At 34.0% G+C, this 12,937-nt stretch overlaps 1 long non-coding RNA gene and 1 pseudogene across 3 annotated transcripts; one reads left to right on the top strand and one right to left on the bottom strand.

Moving 5' to 3' along the window:
• The first annotated feature begins 1,390 nt into the window (after nt 1-1,390).
• On the top strand, nt 1,391-4,373 carry LOC125210147 (putative carotenoid cleavage dioxygenase 4, chloroplastic; annotated as a pseudogene). Its single transcript, XR_016137418.1, has 2 exons — nt 1,391-2,683; nt 3,917-4,373. The product of XR_016137418.1 is annotated as a putative carotenoid cleavage dioxygenase 4, chloroplastic (transcript).
• Nucleotides 4,374-10,776: 6,403 nt separating this feature from the next.
• LOC148930912 (uncharacterized) lies at nt 10,777-12,662 on the bottom strand. 2 transcript variants are annotated; one of them, XR_016136366.1, is made up of 4 exons: nt 12,382-12,662; nt 12,224-12,298; nt 11,427-11,490; nt 10,777-10,950 (listed from the first exon to the last, which is right to left on the bottom strand). It is a non-coding gene; the product is annotated as an uncharacterized LOC148930912 (long non-coding RNA). The 2 variants fall into 2 exon arrangements; XR_016136365.1 differs by lacking the exon at nt 11,427-11,490.
• Between the last annotated feature and the right edge of the window lie 275 nt (nt 12,663-12,937).

Genomic DNA, 12,937 nt, shown 5'->3' with positions numbered 1-12,937 from the left:
TTTAATGAAAAAGCAAAATTAAATTTTAATTCTTAAATTTTAAAATGAGTGGATAAGATTAAATCTTATGAATCTCAATAAATAGTAGACAAAATATCAAGAAAAGGGTAATATCGTCATTATGTTATCATATGATAATTTGCGTGAATGTTTTTTTATATCAACATAGTGTATTACAAATATCAACAATATGACATAAGAATATCTACACTAGTACAAGAAAATATAACACATATTTATTGAGATTTTTACATGGTTTTATTGAGATTTTTTTATGTATTTGTTGATAAAAATCTGGTTATCAACATTTACGAAAACTAAAATAAAAAATATCAAATTTCATCATTCGAACGTCGTCGGAACATATGCAATTGAGATCTCGTTGGAATCCTTATAAAATTATCTTTAATTTGATATATTTTTTGCAAAAAAATAATTTAAATTAAGAGAGTTACGTAAATTAAAAATTTTAAGATGATTTTAATGAAAGAGAATTGACATTAATACCTTCTAATTTTATTTATTAACTTTTTTAATTAAAAATATAAACTATGTGGCATTATTTCAACCACTAGATCTTCTAATTTAATGACTAAGATTTAGTTTTAGTTTGAGATTGCTAATTAGTTAGCAATTGATCACTCTCCGTTGTAGGTAAACCGTAAACATCTACGCATGCCATTATATTTATGAACTAAAATAAAATATCTATTCCAATTCAATAAAATAAAATAAAAGAATATGCATTCAAAAATAAATAAATAAATACGGAGCATTACTGTAATTTAAAACTTCATATCAAGTGAATAGTATCTTACTATATCAAAATAAATTAAATCTGTATAAAGTGGCAGATTCAGATTTCGGTAACCGAGGGGCAAAATTTAAAATTTTAATTATTACTAATATAATTTAATAGTATAAGTTTTAATAACAAAGAAAATAATAATAGTAGTACTATAATATTTAATTAACACTAACTCCATTAATAAAATACTCCATCCGTCCCACAGAAATAAGCTATTTGGATTTGGCACGGAATTAATGTGTAATTGGTAAAGTAAGAGAGCAAGAGAAAAAATAGTTGAAATTGTGTGGTAGATAGTGCGACCTATAAATGATAAAGTAAAATAGGAAGAGAAAAAAGGTTACCATAAATAGATATGAACTATTTTCTAAAAAGCTCTATCAAAAATCATACTTCATTCATCCACGAAAAATAAGGCATATTTCCACTAACACTATTTATCTCTTACTTTTTTTCATTCTCTTTTATTTTATTAATTATATATTAAAACTCAATGTCATTCACAAAGTGTCCTATTTTCCTTGGCCAGAGTGTTATAAATGATGCACACGAAAAAACCAAGTACTCACATAATCACATTCAAATTGAAGCACTCGACGATGGAAACCCTACTTTCCTCTACCCTTCCAAATTCTCTTCCATTTTCCGACGCTTCATTCGTCGGCAAAGCAAAGCATCGCCGCCGTGGGAAGCCAACGCCAAGACGAACCACGACATCCTCAACCCAAAGGCAAAACCCATCTCTCCACGAAAAAATCTTCAAGCCACTGCATAATCTCATATCCACCTTCCCCACCATTACCAACAATCTCCCTCCCCACCTCGACCCAAACCACATCCTCTCCGGCAACTTCTCCTGCGACGTCCAAATCGGCCCCCTCCCGCCCTGTCTTGACGGCGCCTACATCCAAAACGGCCTCAACCCTCAGTTCCCCCCTCTCCCGCCCTACTACTACACCGACGGCGACGGAATGCTCCACTCCCTCAAAATCTCCGCCACCTTCTGCAGCCGCTTCGTCAAAACCTTCAAATTCGAAACCGAGCGAGGCCTCGGCTACCCCGTCCTCCCCAACGCCGTCGCCTTCTTCATCAGCAATCTCAGACCTTCAATGCTGCTCACGGCCGCCAGATTTATGTCGTTCCAATTCAATCCGTTCGCAGACGGCATCGGCACCGCCAACACCAGCGTCGCTCTCGTCGCCGGACGCCTCCTCGCCCTAGCCGAAACCGATCTCCCCTACGAAATCCGAATCACGCCGGCCGGCGACATCGAAACCGTCGGCCGCCGCCAATTCGGAGGCGGAGTCAACGGAGAGCGGTTTCCCACCATGACCGCGCATCTGAAAACCGATCCAGACACCGGCGAGACCTTCGCATTCCGCTACTTCGTAACCCCTCCCTTCCTCACATTTTTCCGGTTCGATTCCGCCGGAATTAAACAATCCGACGTCGAAATTTTCTCCATGAGTGCCGCTTCATTAGTCCACGATTTCGCAATGACGAAAAGCTTCGCGGTGTTTCCAGATCCGCAGATGGTGATCGATCCTCTGCGGATTTTGATCGGGAAAGCGGTGATGGGGGCGGATTTGGGGAAAACGCCGAGGCTGGGGGTGATTCCGCGGTACGCGGTGGATGAGAAGGAGATGTATTGGATGGAGACGCCGGGATTGAACATCGTGCACACGGTGAACGCGTGGGAGGAAGACGGAGGCGATAAAATAGTGGTGGTGGCGTCGAATGTGTTGTGCGTTGATCGCGCTTTAAGTGATTTGGATCGGATCAATTGGAGAAGAAGATCATCGGCAGATATCGTGTTTCTAGAAGGAATCTCGACTTTGGCGCCATTAATGCTCGATATTCCGGGAAGAAGAATAGGTTTGTTCTTTCCAAGTACTGCTACTTCAGTCACCAAAAATAGTCTTATTTTTTTCATTTTGTTATCCACTAAAATTAATATGTATTTATTTGTAGTCAGTTTTTATTTTAGATGCACCTGATTTTCTATTAAGAACACTTCAACAATTTTGTGTTATCCAAGAGGAGAGGTGAATGGAGAGGTAAACCAATATAACTACTATATTTATTTTTTTTTTATGAAAAATCATTCTACAAAAGGAGAGGTATTTGAAAAGATATTATATATTTTTCCATTTTGAAGAGATATCTTTACCTCTCCATTATAACTACCATATTTGCATTCTTTTCATAAAAAACCCTTTCTCCAAGGGAGAAGGTATTTGAGAAGGTATCATTAATGTATTTTGTACTATTATTTTATGTTTAAAAAATCATTTACCTTTCTATATACCCTTTTCCTTTGAAGTATGTTTCTTTTTGAAAGGGTATATTTCACTTTTTCAGGAGGTATATGGACGATATACCTTTTCTATATACCTTCTCCCCTTGGGGATGCTCTTACTAAGATTATTTCCTATAAAATCATGAAATGTGACTAAAGTTTGAATGACAAAACATAATGTTCTAAAATTTCTCAACAGTCTCATGTTAACCTTATGGGATGGCAAATTGATGGATATATGTAAAATTTTGGTATATCAGTGAATAGTGACATAAATGTATATTAATGTAACGATATGGACGATTAAGCGATGTCGTTTTGTGCCTAAAAACTACTCCCTCCGTCCCATTCCCATAGAAATGCCATATTTCCTTTTACGTATGTCCCATAGAAATAGTTCATATCCATTTATGACAATCATTTTCTCTTTCTCGTTTACTTTATCATTTATGGGTCTCACCATTCACTACACAATTTCAACTACTTTTTCTCCTTCTCTTTTACTTTATCAACTATATAATAAAACCTATGTCAATCCTAAAGGGTCTATTTTATGGGACGGAGGGAGTAGTAAAATATTAAAATATAAAATAAAACAAATTTGGTCAAATGGAAAAACTGAGAATATTTTAAATTAAGTGATTTGAAATTCTGATTTTTAAAAATTTGGGACAAAATCAGGATTTCATCCCACTTTGTGATGGTGTAGGCATGTAAGCAACCCTAACATGTAACGTACCATCATTCTAATGATTTAAATTGAGTGACTAAAATGAACTAATGAGATTTTATTGACCTATATAATGCAGGTATGTTTATGCGGCGGTGCTTGAAAGCATGCCAAAAATGGTAGGTTTGGTGAAGCTAGATCTGTCGTTATCGGACTCGGAGGATTGTACGGTGGCGAGCCGCATGTACGGGCCGGGGTGCTACGGAAGCGAGCCAGCTTTCGTGGCGAGGGAGGGCGCGGAGGAGGAGGAGGATGGATTCTTGGTGGCCTACGTGAACAATGAGAATACGGAAGAGTCGCATTTTGTGGTGATGGATGCTAAATCACCCACGCTTGAAACTGTTGCTGCTGTTAAGCTGCCCCGTAGAGTGCCTCAAGGCTTCCATTCTATCTTCGTGAAGCAAAGTGACCTCCTCAAAATGTGAGGGTTTACTTCAATAATTTATTTTATATAATAAGACTGTATGTGTCCAAACTTGTTAAAGGAAACATTTATCTATTTTGAATTTAAAGATATCCAACTAATTAGAGTTAAACATTTGCTTATTTATTACGTACTCCCAACTTCTTCACTTACAACCCAACTGGATCTTTTAAAAAGAGAATTGATATACTCCCTCCGTCCCATATAATTTGATTCAGTATTCCATTTTGGGTCGTCCCATATAATTTGACACATTTCACTTTTACCATTTTTGGTAGTGGACCACATATTCCACTAACTCATTCCTACTCACATTTTATTATAAAACTAATACTTTAAAAATAGGACCCACATCCGACCAACCTTTTTAACTCACTTTCCATTAGATTTCTTAAAATCTGTTTCCAAATCAAAATGTCTCAAATTATGTGGGACGGAAGGTGTAGTTTTCTATTCTTAGTCTTCAAACAACAAAGTATAGTGTTTTCTCAAAGTATTAAAAACATTAAGAGCAAAACAGTACTACCTGCACCTACATAATTACTAAAATCCATCTAAATTAAGGTTGATTACGAAACTTGTGTTTTGTTATTAATGTATCACACTCGTGACAGGTTGATTGACTACCACATATTTGTACATAATATGATTGCGTGTTACTGACATGTGCCTAACTTTTTTGGGACCACCTATGGCTTGTACGGAATATGATTGCGAGTTACGTGACATGTCCCAAACTTTTTTGGGAGTACCTAAAGCTTGTACGGAATATAATTGCGTGTCACGTGACATGTGCCTAACTTTTTTGGGAGTATTCATGCTTACTCCGTTTCCAAAGAATATCCACTTTAAGTTTGACACAATTTTAATATAAAATTGATAAAGTAAGAGAGGGGTAAATAGAAAAGGTAATTAAAGTATTGTTAGTGGATAATATGTCTCACATTTTTGGAGAAAAAAGACTTTTCAAAATTGAAATATGCATATTATTGTGGGATGGACTAAAAAGGAAAGAGTGCATATTTTTTTGGAATGGAGTGAGTAATAAACAAATGCACATATTCTTTTTTTACCACATATAGATTGGGATTGGCAACTTATTAATTACTCCATCTGTCCCCTATTAATTGGTATTGATTGACTTCACACTAATTCTAAGAAATGTAGCGAAAAGTGGGTGGAGAAAGTTAGTTGAAAGTTAGTACTCCCTCCGTCCTATAAAAGTTGAGTCGTATTCCTTTTTAGTCCGTCCCAACAAAGTTGAATCATTTCCTTTTTTAACAAAAGACAAAACATCTAATCACTCTTACTTTATTCCATCATTTACTTTACTCTCTCTTATCTTTCTACTTTTTTCATCTCTCCTATTTATTTAATATAAATTCTTAATCTCCGTGCCCAAAAGTTTTGTCTCAACTTTTATGGTACGGAGGGAGTACTATTTTTATATATCAGTTTCATAATAAATGTGAGTAAAATGTGTTAGTGTAATGTGAGGTTCATTACCAAAAGTAGTACTTCCTCCGTTTCATAGTAGTAGAGTCATTTCATTTTGCACATTCATTTTGAAAAAATAATTATAAATAGTTAATGTGAAGAAAAAATAAAGTAAGAGAGAGAATATTATAGATAAGACTCTTCTCTACATTATTCTCTCTCTTACTTTACTCTTTTTTCACTTTAACTATTTATTACTCCCTCCGTCCCAATAAATATGAAACGTTTGCTTTTCGGCACAAAATTTTATGTAGTGTTGTTTTGTGAGTTAAAGAAGAGAGAGTAAAGTAGAGAGATGGAAAAGTAGAGATAAAGTTATTTCTATTTTAAGAAATGTTTCATTTTTAATGGGACAATCCAAAAAGGAAAACGTTTAATTTCTAGTGGGACAGAGGGAGTATTATTTTTCAAAACGAGTGCAGAAAATGAAATGACTCTACTACTGTGGAACGGAGGGAGTACAAAGTAATAGTTTCAATTAATTCGGGACAAACGGACAAGGAAATTTGTGTCAATTAATGGAGGACAGAGAGAGTAATCCCATAAATCTGCCAATATTACAGTTCTACTTGCCTTAATATACAGAAACTTTCCACACCACTAGCTTGTTATTATTTTGTTCGTTCTTAAAAAAAGTATGAACTATTTCTTTATTAGTCCGTGCCTAGAAAGTATAATGAATTTTTCAAACTGGAATATTTAAAAAACACATTATTTTATTTATAACTTATACTATTAAAGAAAAGCTGGATGAACAAGTTAGTGGAATATAAGTTCTACTTATATATATTAGTTTTATAATAAAATGTGAATGTAATAAATTGGTACAATGTGAAACCTATTTACTATTAATGGTAAAAATAAAATAGGACTCTTAATATAGGACGAGCAGAAATGACAAAATATGATTCTTAATTGGAGACGGATTAAAACAAACTCTTTTACAACAAATATATACATTATGTCCTAAAATCATGACATATAGTCATATGCTATAGTATAATATAACTTGTAAATAATTTAATACTACTAGTATGAAATAAGCATTCTAAAGAAAAACTTGGATCTTTTCAAAAATAACTAGGGCTGGGGAAAAATATCGAAAAAATGATATATCGCTCATATCGTATTAAAAATTATCGAAAAATTATCGAATTTTCGATATATCGTAATCGTAAGTTTTCGATACGATAACGATATGAATTTTCTTATATCGCGATATATCGTTTTATATCGAATATACGATATATATCGATATTTTCGAAATATCGTTTTATATCGAATATACGATATATATCGTATATATCGAAACATATTGAAATTCAATACATATTAAAATTTAAAATTATAAATATATATAAATCCATTTAATTAATTAATATATTTATAAAATATATACATGAAACCCTAAATCCCTAGGATTTGGAACCCTATCGCTCACCTCACGCTCACGCCGTCTATCTCTCAAATCTCAATCTCACTCTCACGAATACGATTCTCTCACAATTCATCGTCCACGCCTCCACGGTCTATCTCCGGTGACGTCCTCCTGCTTCTCTCACGCTCCCCACCGCATCTCTTATCTCCGGCGAGCAGCGGCTGCAGGCTTGCAGCTCCTATATTCTACAACCCTCCAACTTCAGTAGACTCAAATTAATTAAGTGAGTATTTTAATTTATGTTCTATATAAGCAATTTCATGGTTTATAAACTTCCAAGATGATTCCATTCTTTAATTATCTTACCAAATTAAGTTGGTCACTTTTTATTTGAAGCCAAGTTGTTGTACAAATGTGGTATGCTATTTATTTGCAATGGATTTAATTAAGTAGTGATTAAATATGAATGCATCAGCATCATAAACGAAAAGTATTCAGTATACTCCAAATCCAATCATTCTCAATATGTCTTTAATATGTGTGAATATTAAGGAGCAATAATCAACTGTTGCCTGTTCTAAAGCAACAATCAAATTATAAGTATGTATGTTTCTTGGTGTTGTTCAGGTTCTATGGATAATTTTTGAAGGATGATTACCTTCTCCAGATGCAGATACAGACAAATCCCCACTTGCATTTGATGGTCCCTGCATAAGATATTAAAACTCATTCATTTGTCATATATTATTAATTCCATTTTATGTTTTTTTTAGGCTCAAGTCACTCAACCATTACTCAAGAGACTCGAGATGGTTCTCTAAATGTATCTTCTACTAGTTGATCCACCAAATGATGAGGTATTAGTCTTAAATTTGGTTGCTATCTGATATGTGGTAGCCATTAGGCTTCTTAATTGAGATTGAGTTCATAAGTAAATTATATGAGTTGAAATGACTGGATTGGTCTATTATTATAGACTTTGATTTATAAATTGTGATTGAGTTCATAAGTGGTACTACATGAGAAGATATGGCAGGATTGGCCGATTGGTCTATTGTTCTAGACTTTGATTTTAGCTTGTGTTTGCAGAGCTCTCATTTTGCTAAAGCAGATAGTTTAAATCATTAATTTATTTGATAAAATTGATATGAAGCTCACTGCATTAAACTGTCTGCTAACATTGAGTCATTAGTCTAAGTGACTAAGTTATCCATGACAAAATTATTATGTAACACTTCAAGCAATATATAGTCAGTGCTATTCTCTTATTTGTGTTTGTAATTTGTCAATTAAATGACCACTTCTTTGTGTTGTATATCTAATTGTATATGCCCATTTTATTGTTCAATTCTAATCTCTCATCTCTCTTGATCTTGGATTATGTAGGTTAATATTTCTAGATGATTTCGACAAGATGAAGGGTTCGGTGTTCAAGAATCAAGATCAAGACAACTACTAGTTTTTTTTTTGGAATGATAGTGTTGTATTTTGATTATGGACATAAGAACACTATTTATTTTATTGTGTTGAAGTTTTATTAATTTTGTGTCATTTTTCAGTTTTGAAATCATTTTTTTTATATACAGGTTTTCGATACGATACGATACGATATTTTGATATATCGTACCGAAATTCGATATAGAACGATATATCGAATTTCGGTACGATATATTGAAATATCGATACGATAACGATATGAATATTATCCATATCGAAATTTCGATATATCGAAACTTTCGATACGATAACGATATGAAATAACACAAGTAACTCACAAGATTATTATTCAAATATTTGATAATTTATTATACATTGATCAATCTAATTCCAAAGAAGAAAATCCTCTTTACCAGACGAGTTCTCTAAATGGATGCCATTAACTCTTGCTGACCACTTTGTTTCCAAAATGGGGCTCTCATTTGGTAAATCTACAAATGCATCAAACTCTTTTTTCTTATTTCCCCATTGCAAAATGCAACTTAATTTCTTCTCCACTGAGCCTTTGCAAATCTCATACACAAATTCATCGAATTGGTAAAGGGTACGACTATTAAGATTTTCATCACCAAATTTACAATGCACTTCTAGTGCTTTGGCATTGATAGGAAGTGTCTTGGATAAAAGTTCTTTGTCGTTGTGAGACTTCACATGCACTCAAAACTTGTTGAGGAATGAGAGCAATGAGTAAGAGGGAGAGAAAGAGGGTTTGTATCATGGTGTTTTTCATTTTCTTTTTACAAGATTAATGTGTGGATTGTCGAGTTATTTTATAGGCCTATTAAGAGATATCACATTTAAACTTTAGATATGTAAGAACGTGATCCGCTGAAAAAAATATTCACATACTGTTCTCATATTGAAATATTTCAATTTCGAATGAAATTCAAAAATGGTCCCTGGACTATGGATTTATCTCGCTCATAGTCCCTGGACTTTAAAAATATCGCCAGTAGTCCCTGGACTAAGGATTAATCTCAAAATTGGTCATTTTGGCTTTTTTTGGTAGGAAAATGCCCTTTTGGGGGTTTGAGCAATTTGGTCTTTTTACACTTTTAACATTTTAAATCTGATATTATTTCAGTTATGTACTAAATTTGATATTATTTAAAAATTATCATTCTTCTTCCATTTTGTCATTCTTCACTTTGTTTTTTTATTTCAATATTATATTTAATTTTATACAATTAAATTTTAAATTTTGATTTTTAAATATCAATAATTTTTTTGAATTAAAACTATTAATTAATGGACACTATAAATATTGATTAAAACTATTAATTTTTGTTATTGTACAGAAAAATAATATTAATCATGATGAAAAAATAAGAGTTATTCTATTTAGCCTTCGTTCGGTTGTTATAATTGCTTGTGATTGAATATTATGAAGTTGACTAAAAATTTGATCCTACTAAAAATTTTATATATGAGTATTTTTGTTGAAATTTTCTAGTAAATTTTATTGTTTTCAAATTAATAAACGAAAATTATATCAGTCTTACATTAGATGCATATTTATTTCAAAATAAATCGTGTTATATGATCTATTTATGATTAAAGCTACTCCCTCCGTCTGGCATTAGAGGTCCCGGTTGAGTTGGGTGCGGATTTTAAGAAATGTTTGAATGTGTAATAATTGGAGTGTGTGATAATGGAATGTGAGACCCATTTGCATTATTATTTTCTTTATTCTTTGGATGTGTGTTTACTTGTGCTTTTTAGTGTTTTATTTTATAATATTTTTATTTCATTTTTTATGAAAATGTCTAACCGGGACTCCTAATGCCGGACGAATGAAATTGGTCAACCGGGACTCCTAATGCCGGACGGAGGGAGTATTAAATATTGATTAAAACTAAGGCGTTGTCATACCTTATTAACTAAATATTATACACTATCAAATATTGATTATGACTATTAATTTTTGTTATTTAATACTCACTCTGTCACGACCGCCCTTTCTAGGGTTAATAAATGCGGGAGGTCGCGACCAATGGGACTTTAAGAAGGGAGAATTTTCTAGGGTTTCAATAAAGAGTTTGACAAAGATAATTAATATTCAAATGTCGAGGGAAAAATAAGAGTAAAATGCTTAGGTTTTAAATCCAAGGTCAACAATTATCATCATTTTGTAATTCAAGAGTAAAAGGAAAACATAGTTGTGAAAGAATATATTAATAGTATTATCTCAGCGGAAGCATCCAAAGAGTAAGAGTGACGCCATGTATGAAGACACGACGCCCCTCGGAGATTCAAAATAAATCCAACAATGATTAAGGCTTGACTCAACACCACCTCAAGCTCATCGCCGCTCAACCTGCACATAAGAAAACATATGCAGGGCTGAGTACTTGATGCACTCAGTGGACTCATGCCGAAAACAAGTTATCCAAAATATTTATATTTATCATGCCATTGTTAGGTCACCATCGGGGTTTTAGCTTTTGAAAGGCCCGAGGCACCAAAATATTCCATTGTTCAAAATCACGACTGCGCAGTCATTTTCCCATAGACGTTTACCATATCTGCTCATACATGACTTGGAATGTGGCCACAAACCAAGTCACTAGACCGGCCAACCCGTACGCTGACACACGGTCTACCATAGGTGTACACTAATCCAAGTAGGGTTTGCAGCCCTACAAGGACCCGAATTCGATTTAAATAACAAATGACATTTAGCCATTTCAGATAGGCACGTTAAAACAAATTACGGCATGATAAACAGTTTCGCATTTCATTCCCATCGATAAAATAGTTAGGACATTGTCCTTATTTAAAAAGAGAGCCCACCTCGAGTGCTTAATCCGAAATTATATTCTTTCCCTTGGGATCACATTCACTTGCAAGATATCACCTTTGAATTTAAAAAGCACATAGATTAACACAAGGAATCAAACAATTAAATAAGATGCATGCATCCTAAGATTCCAATTTTTTTATCGATCGGATTACGAATTTTCTCCGATTAGAACTTAATTATTTTGGCCCACGTCCCCAACATTTTTTTTCAACGAGGTAACCCTGTTCACGAGGATCTAAATAGCTCCCTTCTAGCCATGAGTAATTATTTTAAACAACCGAACTCTATTAAAATTGGCCCAAAAGCTAAATCCCAAAAATGAAAAAGAGAAAAGGCTAAGATCAAAACAATTAAAGAATAATTCACTCCCTTCCCAAAAACACGTACACAACATCCCATTTTACTCACATCACCAAAATATATATACTCCCAAGAGACACAGTAAACAATTAGTAAAAAGAAATTAATAAAATAAACATTTTTCACTCCCATTCCAGAATATGCCTTCGGCTCTCCCTTCTCCACAAACCGTCAGCCATCTTCCAAATTCACAAAACCAATTGAACTAAAGTTAGAGCTTCGTCGCCCCGCACCCACCGCCGTCGCTCGGCGCCGCAGCAGCCGCGGCGTCGCCGCTCCGGCAGCCCCAAAGATAGTTCTTAATTTGATTTCATGAATTAAAGTTCAATCCTTTGATTTAGATTGTTCGAATTATCGATTTGCTTCGTTTACTAGTTTCATGAGATGCACAAGTATGGAGTTGGATTTGGGTGGACGAGGAGTATACCTTTAACAACAGATAGTATACGAATTGGATTGAAAAGAGGCCGTGAACTTGGTGAGGCAGATTGTGACTTGTGGGCTAGCAGATTTCAGAGAATAAGTTGATAAGTCACAAGGAGATTCATGTAGTGATTGAAAGAGAAAATAATGATAGTTCATTACCGCAGTGGAGAACCGAGATTGATGGCAGAAAGGAATCGAATTTGATGAGGTCCTTTTCTGCTCTCTACTTTCTTTGGGGTGGTGAATTGTTGGAACGAGGCGGCTGAGCAGAATGGAGTAGAAGATTAGGGTAGAGAGATTATATAGCATGTATTGAGAGGTGTAATTTATGGTGATTGATTCTCAAAATAAATGAGATTCATGGGTAATTGGAGGTTTATTTTTTGGAACATGATTTGCAGATCATGGAATAAAAAACGTGGCATCTTGATGGAGAGAAATCTGAGAGGCAACTTAGGGCTCAAGAAAAAGGATTAGTTTTTGGGCACACAAGAAGGGATTTAATTAAATTTAATTGGGCTCAAGATCCTTTGTATTTTAATTTAAATTGTGTAGCCCATAATTTATTTTCCATAAGATTGGACTTGTTTTATTTATTTAATCTGTATTGTACCCAACACGGAATTGAGTCCAACGAAAAATCTTCAAGGAAAGGATTTATTAAATCTCTAAACTGTAGTTTCGTCATCGCAAGCCTAAACTAGTAAAGCAAGTT

Source organism: Salvia hispanica, chromosome 3 (genome assembly GCF_029641045.1).
Source record: "Salvia hispanica isolate PSC_SH4W2 chromosome 3, Shi_PSC_v1, whole genome shotgun sequence".
NCBI classification, from domain to species: domain Eukaryota; kingdom Viridiplantae; phylum Streptophyta; class Magnoliopsida; order Lamiales; family Lamiaceae; genus Salvia; species Salvia hispanica.
This window is presented reverse-complemented; position numbering and strand designations above follow the sequence as displayed.